We start from the raw sequence: 11,563 nt of genomic DNA on the forward strand, positions 1-11,563 counted from the left end.
TCGGAAAGGACCGCATCTTGGTCGTTACAGTATCTTAAGGTGTTATTCTAGTACGAACTCTTGAATAGATCGATCAGAAAGAATAACTTTGTGGTGGTTTCGTACCCGACAATAATCTCTTCGTTTGTTCCCCGCTATTAGTGACTTTGGAGTGACTCTTTGTTGCATGTTGAGGGCTAGTTATATGATCCAATTATGTTATCATTGTTGAGAGAACTTCACTAGTGAAAGTATGAAACCTAGGCCTTGTTTCCACGCATTGCAATACCGTTCGTGCTCACTTTTACCATTTGTTACCTTGCTGTTTTTGTAATTTCAGATTACAAAAACCTATATCTACCATCCATATTGCACTTGTAGCACCATCTCTTCGCCGAACTAGTGCACCTATACAATTTACCATTGTATTAGGTGTGTTGGGGACACAAGAGACTCTTTGTTATTTGGTTGCAGGGTTGCTTGAGAGAGACCATCTTCATCCTACGCCTCCGGCGGATTGATAAACCTTAGGTAACCCACTTGAGGGAAAATTGCTACTGTCCTACAACCCTCTGCACTTGGAGGCCCAACAACGTCTACAAGGAGAAGGTTGCGTAGTAGACATCAAGCTCTTTTCTGGCGCTGTTGCCGGGGAGGCTAGGTAAGCGGCACTAACATCCCGTCAACGAAGCTCTTTTCTGGCGCCGTTGCCGGGGAGGTTAGCGCTTGAAGGTATATCTTTAGATCTTGCAATCGAATCTTTTTGTTTCTTGTTCTTTCGCTAGAAAACTACAAAAAATGGAATTGAGGATGCCTCATATGCTCCATCTTTTCAATGTCGTTCGTGAGCATGATGGGAAGGAAAATTGTACTCAAGTGCTGAAAGAAGAATTACATAGAATGCTTGGCATAGAATATGTGAATGATGAGCATGATTGCAATGTTGTTAGCATGAATTCTATGAATACCCATGATGCTAATGATATGCAAAGCCACAAGCTTGGGGATGCTATATTTGATGAAGATGACCTTTTTAGTTCTTCCACTTTGAATGATCAAAATTATTTTGATGAAAGCATGCCCCCTATCTATGATGATTATTGTGAGGATACTTATGCTTTGAAGAAGAGGGATGATAAAGCTTGTCATACTTTCAAAAACCCCTTTGCTAAACCTTGCTTTTTCATTATGGACACAATTTGTAGTGCTCAAGTCTTTTACGATACTCCCACTACTATTCTTGAGAATAGATTTCCTTATGTGGAGAGTAGTAAAATTTGTATGCTTGTAGATCATGAAAATAATGCTTTAGGTGCTGGTTATATTGTTGAATTCATTCATGATGCTACTGAAAATTACTATGAGAGAGGATCATATGCTTCTACTTATTGCAATAGTATCAAGCTTCCTCACCATATGTTGAAATTTTTGAAGCTATGCTTGTTTTGCCTTCCTATGCTAGTTGATTCTTGCTCCAATAAATTGTTTGATCACAAAATCCTTATGCATAGGAAGTGGGTTAGACTTAAATGTCCTAGCCATTTGCTCCATGATGCTCTCATTGTGTTTCAATCCTTACCTTTTATGTGAGCATCATTGAAATCAATGCCTAGCTAAGGGCGTTAAACGATAGCGCTTGTTGGGAGGCAACCCAATGAATAAATTTTTCTTTTCTTTTTGCTTCCTGTTTTGTTTTCTCTACACTTTCATAATTCTGTTATGATTGTGTTTTTTGTTTTTCTTTTTGCGTCTGTGCCAAGCAAAACCGTTATGATTAGTCTTGGGATGATCGTTTGGTCATGCTGGAAAAGACAGAAACTTTCTGCTCACGAAAAGAATTTTCATTTTTTTCTGTAAGACATTTTGAGTTGATTCTTTTTGCTGCTAATTGCTACGCAAATTCTTTAGACTATCGTACGTTTTCAGAATTTGTGAAGTACAAGAGGTATACGAAATATACAGATTGCTACAGACTGGTCTGCTCTTAACAGATTCTCTTTTTTGTTGTGTTGGTTGCTTATTTTGATGAAACTATGGATAGTATCGGGGGGTATTAGCCATGGAAGATTGAAAGTACAGTAAGCCAACATCAACACAAGTATAATTTAAGTTTGCTACAGTACCTAAGGAAGTGGTGGTTTGCTTTCTTGTACTAATGTTATCACGAGTTTCTCTTTAAATTTTGTGTTGTGAAGTTTTCAAGTTTTGGGTGACGTTCTTATGGACAAAGAGATAAAGAGTGGCAAGAGCTCAAGCTTGGGGATTACCAAGGCACCCCAAGAGATTCAAGGATGTTGTAAAAGCCTAAGCTTGGGGATGCTCCGGGAAGGCATCCCCTCTTTCGTCTTCGATCCATCGGTAACGTTACTTGGGGCCATATTTTTATTCACCACATGTTATGTATTTTTGCTCGGAGCATCTTGTATCGTAGGAGTGTTTTATTTTTGTTGTGTCACAATCATTCTTTCTGCACACCTAGAGAGAGAGACATGTACTCACCGTGATTTTGTCGAGCTTCCCTTGTATCCTTTGGTAGACAATTCAGCTCACATGTGCTTCACTTATATCTTTTGAGCTAGATACTTTTGCTCTATGTTCTTCACTTATATCTTTTAGAGCACAGCGGTGAGTGGCTTGGTAGTTGATCTATGCTTTGAAACTCGTCTCAAAAGGGGTAGTTATCCAAAGGGATACGAAAACTTCCACCTTCATGTGCATTGAATAGTTAGAGAAGTTTGATTCATCTCAATTAGTTTTGAGTTGTGGTTATGGTAATATTGAAGTCATGCTAGTAAGGTGTTGTGGATCTAGAAATACTTGTGTTGAATTTAGTGATTCCCGTAGCATGCACGTATGGTGAACCGCTATGTGATGAAATCTGAGCATGATTAGTATATTGATTGTCATCCTTTGCGTGGCGGTCGGGATCGCGCGATGGTTTATACCTACCAACCCTTCCCCTAGGAGTATGCATTGAATGCTTTGTTTCGATTACTAATAAAATTTTTGCAACAAGTATATGAGTTCTGCATGACTAATGTTGAGTCCATGGTTTAGATGCACTTTCACCTTCTAGCATCACTATCTTCTTAGTGTCGTGCAACTTTCGCCGGTGCACAAAACCCACCATTAGCCTCCCTCAAAACAGCCACCATACCTACCTACTATGGCTTTTTCAAAGTCATTCCGAGATATATTGCCATGCAACTACCACCATTACATGTGCCGCCACGTCTACATTAACATTGCATGATCGTAAGATAGCTAGCATGATGTTTCCATTAATGTCTATGCCATGCTAGATCATTGTCATGGTACACTACCGAAGGCATTTCAGATAGAGTCATCATTGCTCTAAGTTTTGAGTTGAAAGTGTGATGATCATCATTGATGGGGCATTGTCCCACGTGAGGAAATAAAAGAGGCCAAAGATGCCCACCAAAAAAAAAGAGGCCAAAGAGCCCACCAAAAAAAAGTATAAAAAAATGAGAGAAAAAGAGAGAAGGGACAATGCTACCACTTTTTCCACACTTGTGCATATTAAGCACCACGATCTTCATGATTGAGAGTCTCTCATTTTGTCACCACCATATAGCTAGTGGGAAAATCATCATTATATAACTTGGCTTGTATATTCCAATGATAGGCTTCCTCAAAATTGCCTTAGGTCTTCGTGAGCAAGCAAGTTGGATGCACACCCACTAGTTTTCTTTAAGAGCTTCCACATACTCGTAGCTCTAGTGCATCATTTGTATGGCAATCCCTACTCATTCACATTGATATCTATTGATGAGCATCTCCACAGCTCGTTGATATGCCTAGTTAATGTGACTATCTTCTCCTTTTTTGTCTTGCAACCTCCACCACACTCCACACCATCTATAGTGCTATAACCATGGCTCACGCCCATGTATTACATGAGAGTTGAAAAGGTTTGAGAAAGTAAAGGTGTGAAACAATTACTTGGCCAATACCAGGGTTGTGCATGATTTAAATTCGTTGTGCAATGATGATAGAGCATAGCCAGACTATATGCTTTTGTAGGGATAACTTTCTTTTGGCCTTGTTATTTTGAAAGTTCATGATTACCTTGCTAGTTTGCTTGAATTATTATTGTCTCCACATCAATAGAAAACTATTGTGTTGAATCTAACGGATCTGAACATTTATGTTACGTGAGAGAAGTTACAGAGGACAACTATGCTAGGTAGCATGCAACATCAAAAATTCATTCTTTATCACTTCCCTACTCGAGGACGAGCAGGAGTTAAGCTTGGGGATGCTTGATACGTCTCCAACGTATCTATAATTTTTGATGGTTCCATGCTATTATCTTGTCAACTTTGGATGTTTTATATGCATGAACTTGCTATTTATATGTTTTTTGGGACTAACATATTAACTCAGTGCCAAGTGCCAGTTTCTGTTTTTTCCGTGTTTTTGGCCCATTTTCAGACGGAGTCCAAATGTAATGACACTTTACGATGATTTTTTTGGACCAAAAGAGACCCCCGAAGCTTTGGGAGAAGGCCAGATGGGCCACGAGGGAGTCACAAGCCCTCACGCCGCCACCAACCCCCCCCCCCCGGTGGTGGCGCGCAGGCTTGTGACCTCCTCTTAGGCCCAACTGACGCAATTCCACCGCCATAAATTCTTATAAATTCAGAAACCCCCAAAAAGAAACCTAGATCGGGAGTTCCGCCGCAAGCCTCTGTAGCCACCAAAAACCAATCTGGAGCATGTTCTGGCACCCTGCCGGAGGTGGAATCCATCTCCGGTGGCCATCTTCGTCATCCCGGCGATCTCCATGACGAGGAGGGAGTAGTTCTCCCTCGGGGCTGAGGGTATGTACCAGTAGCTATGTGTTTGATCTCTCTCTCTGGTGTTCTTGAGATGTCTTTATCTCGATGTACCATGGGCTTTACTACTATAGTTGGATATTATGATGTTCTTCCCCCTCTCGCTCTTGTAATGAATTAAGTTTCCCCTTTGGAGTTATCTTATCGGATTAGTCTTTGAGAACACTTGATGTATGTCTTGCACGTGTCTATCTGTTGTGATCAACTTGCGGGTTTGTGACATTGGGAACCTATGCATATGGGTTGGCACACGTGGATTCATGTGAGTACTTGATGTATTTTTTGGTGATCAACTTGTGGGTTCGTGACATTGGGAACCTATGCACAGGGGTTGGCACACGTTTTGACTCTCTAGTAGACACTTTGGGGCACTCTTTGAAGTTATATGTGTTGGTTGAATAGATGATTCTGATATTGTGTGATGCATATCGTATAATCATGCCCACGGATACTTGAGGTGACAATGGAGTATCTAGGTGACATTAGGGTCTTGGTTGATATGTATCTTAAGGTGTTATTCTAGTACGAACTCTTGAATAGATCGATCAGAAAGAATAACTTTGTGGTGGTTTCGTACCCGACAATAATCTCTTCGTTTGTTCCCCGCTATTAGTGACTTTGGAGTGACTCTTTGTTGCATGTTGATGTCTAGTTATATGATCCAATTATGTTATCATTGTTGAGAGAACTTCACTAGTGAAAGTACGAACCCTAGGCCTTGTTTCCATGCATTGCAATACCGTTCGTGCTCAGTTTTACCATTTGTTACCTTGCTGTTTTTGTAATTTCAGATTGCAAAAACCTATATCTACCATCCATATTGCACTTGTATCACCATCTCTTCGCCGAACTAGTGCACCTATACAATTTACCATTGTATTAGGTGTGTTGGGGACACAAGAGACTCTTTGTTATTTGGTTGCAGGGTTGCTTGAGAGAGACCATCTTCATCCTACGCCTCCCGCGGATTGATAAACCTTAGGTCACCCACTTGAGGGAAAATTGCTACTGTCCTACAACCCTCTGCACTTGGAGGCCCAACAATGTCTACACGGAGAAGGTTGCGTAGTAGACATCATGCGCCAGGGGGGCCACAAGCTTGGTTGTCGCGGCCTCCCCCCTGGCCGCGGCAACAGGGCTTGTGGGCCCCGTGTGGGCCCACTTGCTTGGCCCTCAAGCCTCCCGATCTTCTTCCATTCTGGAAAAATTCATTTCGGGGATTTTATTCCGTTTGGACTCTGTTCCAAAATCAGATCTGAAAAGAGTCAAAAACACAGAAAAAACAGGAACTGGCACTTGGCACTGAGTTAATAAGTTAGACCCAAAAAAGATATAAAAGGTAAACAAAACATCCAAAGTTGACAAGATAACAACGCGAAACCATCAAAAAATATAGATACGTTTGAGACGTATCAAGCATCCCCAAGCTTAACTCCTGCTCGTCCTCGAGTAGGGAAGTGATAAAGAATGAATTTTTGATGCTTTCATGCTACCTAGCATAGATGTCCTTTGTAACTCCTCTTATGTGACGTGAATGTTCAGATCCATTAGATTCAAAACAATAGTTTGCTATTGACGTGGAAACAATAATAATTCAAGAAAACTAACAAGGTAATCATGAAGTTTCAAAATAACAAGGCCAAAAGAAAGTTGTCCCTACAAAATCATATAGTCTGGCTATGCTCTATCATCATTGCACAACGAATTTAAATCATGCACAACCCCGGTATGGGCCAAGTAATTGTTTTCACACCTTTACTTTCTCAAACTTTTTCAACTCTCACGCAATACATGAGCGTGAGCCATGGTTTTAGCACTATAAGTGGTGTGGAGTGTGGTGGTGGTTGCAAGAGAAAACAAGGAGAAGATGATCACATTGACTAGGCATATCAATGATCTATGGAGATGCTCATCAATAGATATCAACGTGAATGAGTAGGGATTGCCATGCAAATGATGCACTAGAGCTAAGAGTATGTGAAACCTCTTAAAGAAAACTAGTGGGTGTGCATCCAACTTGCTTCCTCACGAAGACCTAAGGCAATTTTGAGGAAGCCTATCATTGGAATATACAAGCCAAGTTATATAATGATAATTTCCCACTAGCTATATGGTGGTGACAAAATGAGAGACTCTCAATCATGAAGATCATGGTGCTTAATATGCACAAGTGTGGAAAGGCGGTAGCATTGTCCCTTCTCTCTTTTTCTCTCTTTTTTTGGATGGGCTCTTTGGCCTCTTTTTTTTGGTGGGCATATTTGGCCTCTTTTATTTCCTCACATGGGACAATGCTCCATCAATGATGATCATCACACTTACAACTCAAAACTTAGAGCAACGATGACTCTATATGGAATGCCTTCGGTAGTGTACCGTGATAATGATCTAGCATGGCATGGACATTAATGGAAACATCATGCTAGCTATCTTACGATCATGCAATGGCAATGTAGAAGTGGTGGCACATGTCATGGTGATAGTTGCATGGCAATATATCTCGGAATAACTTTGAAAAAGCCAAAGTAGGTAGGTTTGGTGGTTGTTTTGAGGGAGGCTAATGGTGGATTTTGTGCACCGGCGAAAGTTGCACGGCACTAAAGAAGATAGTGATGGTGGCAGGTGAAAGTGCATCTAAACCATGGACTCAACATTAGTCATGAAGAACTCATAAACTTGTTGCAAAAGTTTTATTAGTAATCGAAACAAAGCATTCAACGCATACTCCTAGGGGAAGGGTTGGTAGGTATAAACCATCGCGCGATCCCGACCGCCACACAAAGGATGACAATCGATAGACTAATCATGCTCAGACTTCATCACATAGCGGTTCACCATACGTGCATGCTACAGGAATCACTAACTTCAACACAACTATTTCTAGATCCTCAACACCTTACTAGCATAACTTCAATATTACCATAACCACAACTCAAAACTAGTTGAGATGAATCAAACTTCTCTAACTATTCAATGCACATGAAGGTGGAAGTTTTCGTATCCCTTTGGATAACTACCCCTTCTGAGACTACTTTCATAGCATAGATCAACTACCAAGCCACGCACCGCCGTGCTCTAAAAGATATAAGTGAAGCACAAAGAGCAAAAGCAACTAGCTCAAAAGATATAAGTGAAGCACATATGAGCTGAATTGTCTAACCAAAGGATATAAGTGAAGCTCGACAAAATCATGGTGAGTGCATGTCTCTCTCTCTAGGTGTGCAGCAAGGATGATTGTGACACAACAAAAATAAAAGACTCCTACGATACAAGACGCTCCAAGCAAAACACATAACATGTGGTGAATAAAAATATAGCCCGAAGTAACGTTACCGATGGATCGAAGACGAAAGAGGGGATGCCTTCGCGGGGCATCCCCAAGCTTAGGCTTTTACGACATCCTTGAATCATCTTGGGGTGCCTTGGGAATCCCCAAGCTTGAGATCTTGCCACTCTTTATCTTTTTGTCCATAAGAACTTCACCCAAAACTTGAAAACTTCACAACACGAAACTTAAACAGAAACTCGTGATAACATTAGTATAAGAAAGCAAACCACCACTTCCTTAGATACTGTAGCAAACTTAAATTCTACTTATGTTGATGTTGGGTTACTGTATTTTCAATCTTCCATGGCTAATACCCCCCGATACTATCCATAGTTTCATCAAAATTAGCAACCAACACAACAAAAACAGAATATGTTAACAGCAGACCAGTCTGTAGCAATCTGTATACTTTGTATACTTCTGGTACTTCAAAAATTCTGAAAAATTACGAAATCAGAAGAATTTGCGTAGCAATCAGCAACAAAAAGAATCAACTCAAAATCTTTTACAGAAAAAAAACAAAATTTTTTTTCGTGAGTAGAAAGTTTTTGTCTTTTCCAGCATGACCAAACGATCATCCCAAAGACTAATCATAACGGTTTTGCTTGGCACAAACGCAAAAAGAAACACAAAAAACACAATCATAACAGAATTATGAAAGTCTGGAAAACACAAAATAGAAAGAAAAAGGATAGATTTGTTGGGTTGCCTCCCAACAAGCGCTATTGTTTAACGCCCTTAGCTAGGCATTGATAATTCAATGATGCTCATACAAAAGACAAGAATTGAATCACAACGAGAGCATCATAAAGCGTGTGAAAATCACATCTAATTCTAACATACTTCCTATGCATAGGCATTTTATAGGAAAACAGATTGTCAAGACAACCAATAATTACCATATGCAAGGAAGAAGAAAGAGACAATAGCAATCTCCACACAACGAGAGGTAATTTGGTAACATGAAAGTTTCTACCACAATATTTTCCTCTCTCAAAGCAATTACATGTGGGATCATATTCGAATTCAACAATGTTACTATCACATAGGATATTCTTTTCATGATCCACATGCATGCAAAGTTGACGCTCTTCAAAAATAGTGGGATTATCATCAACTAAAGTTATGACTTCTCCAAACCCACTTGCAATATTATTGCAAATATCATATTCATCATGAGGTTTGAACAAATTTTCAAGATCATAAGAAAGATCGTCACCCCAATCATGATTATTGCAACAAGTAGTGGACAAAGCAAAACTAGCATCCCCAAGCTTAGGGTTTTGCATATTTTTAGCATGATTGTCACTAATAGGATTTATAGTGAAACCATTGCAATCATGCTTTTCATTCAAGGAGCCCTCGTGAATCACTTCATAAATTTCTTCATCACGATTTTCAGATTCACGCATCTCAAGCAAAACTCCATAGAGAAAGTCAAGTGCACTCAACTCACTAGCTATTGGTTCAACATAGTTGGACCTCTTGAAAAGATTAGCAAGTGGGTGAGGATCCATATCAATAGATCTTTAGCAAGCGAAGATGCAAGCATAATGAAGGCACATAGCTCACAAGCAAAGGAAAGGCAAACGAAGAAGGCAGACGAAAAGGGCAAAGGAGAAAGGCAAATGAAAATGACAAATGTGAAGTGGGGGAGAGGAAAACGAGAGGCAACTGGCAAAAAAAGTAAATGCAAGAGATGAGTTTGTGACACCTACTTGGATAGATCTTTCCTTCCCCAAAAACGGCGCCGGAAATACTTCAGCTACTGCAACCAAAGACCTTCCAACGGCGCCAGAAACAAGCGTGCTGACGGGAGACTATTCTTGTCTTGATACTCCTCAGCAACGGCACCAGGAATCCTTCTGCTACGGCTACGCCTTTAGGGACTTCCTAGGCAAATATGCAAAGGATTCCTCCGAGGCCTTGGAGCCTTGCGTTGGTGTTCCCTCGAAGCAGAAAGGGTGATGTACCACAGTGGTGATAAGTATTTCCCTCATTTTTGAGAACCAAAGTATCGATCCAGTGAAGGAATATCACAAGTACCTGCACAAACACAAAGAGCATGCTCCCAACGCTATGAAGGGGTTGTCAATCCCTTATAGATTGTTTTCCAAGTGAGAACCAAAAGCAACAAACAAACAAAGCAAAGTAAAAGCAAAAGTGGAAACGATAGGTGTGAAATAGACCCGGGGGCCGTAGTGTTCACTAGTGGCTCCTCTGATGAAAGCAAGTAGACGGTGGGTGAACGAATTATTGTCGAGCAATTGACAGAACCACGCAAAGTCGTGACGTTATCTATGGCAATGATTATATCTATAGGCCTCACGTCCAAAACAAGTAGACTGATACTTTCTGCATCTACTACTATTACTCCACACGTCGACCGCTATCCAGCATGCATCTAGTGTATTAAGTTTATGAGAACAGAGTAACGCCTAAAGCAAGATGACATGATGTAGATGGACAATCTCATATCTACGATAAAAGCCCATCTTGTTACCCTTGATGGCAACAACATGATGCGTCCCTTGCTGCCCTTTCTGTCAATGGGAAAGGTCATCACACAGTATGAACCCAAAACCAAGCACTTCTCCCATTGCGAGAATCATAGATCTAGTTGGCCAAACAAAACCCAAGACTCGGAGAGACTTACAAGGATATCAAATCATGCATATAAGAAATCAGCAAAGACTCAAATATATATCATAGATAATCTGATGACAAATCCACAATTCATCGGATCTCGACAAACACACCGCCAAAGAGGATTACATCGGATAGATCTCCATGAAGATCATGGAGAACTTTGTATTGAAGATCCAAGAGAGAGAAGAAGCCATCTAGCTACTAACTACGGACCCGTAGGTCTGAAGTGAACTACTCACGAGTCATTGGAGGGGCGATGATGTTGATGAAGAAGCCCTCCAACTCCAAAGTCCCGTCCAGCAGGGCACTGGGAAGGGTCTCCACATGAGATCTCGCGGAAACGGAAGCTTGCGGCGTCGGAAAAGTATTTTGTGGATCCCCTGGTTTTTCCTGGATTTTTAGGGAATATATAGGCCAAAGACCTAGGGCAGGGGAGCGCCAGGGGGCACAAGCTTGGTTGCCGCGGCCTCCCCCTGGCCGCGGCAACAGGGTTTGTGGGCCCACTTGCTTGGCCCTCAAGCCTCCCGATCTTCTTCCGTTCCAAAAATTCATTTCGGGGATTTTATTCCATTTGGACTCCGTTCCAAAATCAGATCTGAAAAGAGTCAAAAACACAGAAAAAACAGGAACTGGCACTTGGCACTGAGCTAATAAGTTAGTCCCAAAAAAGATATAAAAGGTAAACAAAACATCCAAAGTTGACAAGATAACAGCGTGAAACCATCAAAAATTATAGATACGTTTGAGACGT

The sequence above is a fragment of the Hordeum vulgare genome, chromosome 4H (assembly GCF_904849725.1).
Source record: "Hordeum vulgare subsp. vulgare chromosome 4H, MorexV3_pseudomolecules_assembly, whole genome shotgun sequence".
In the NCBI taxonomy this organism is placed as follows: domain Eukaryota; kingdom Viridiplantae; phylum Streptophyta; class Magnoliopsida; order Poales; family Poaceae; genus Hordeum; species Hordeum vulgare.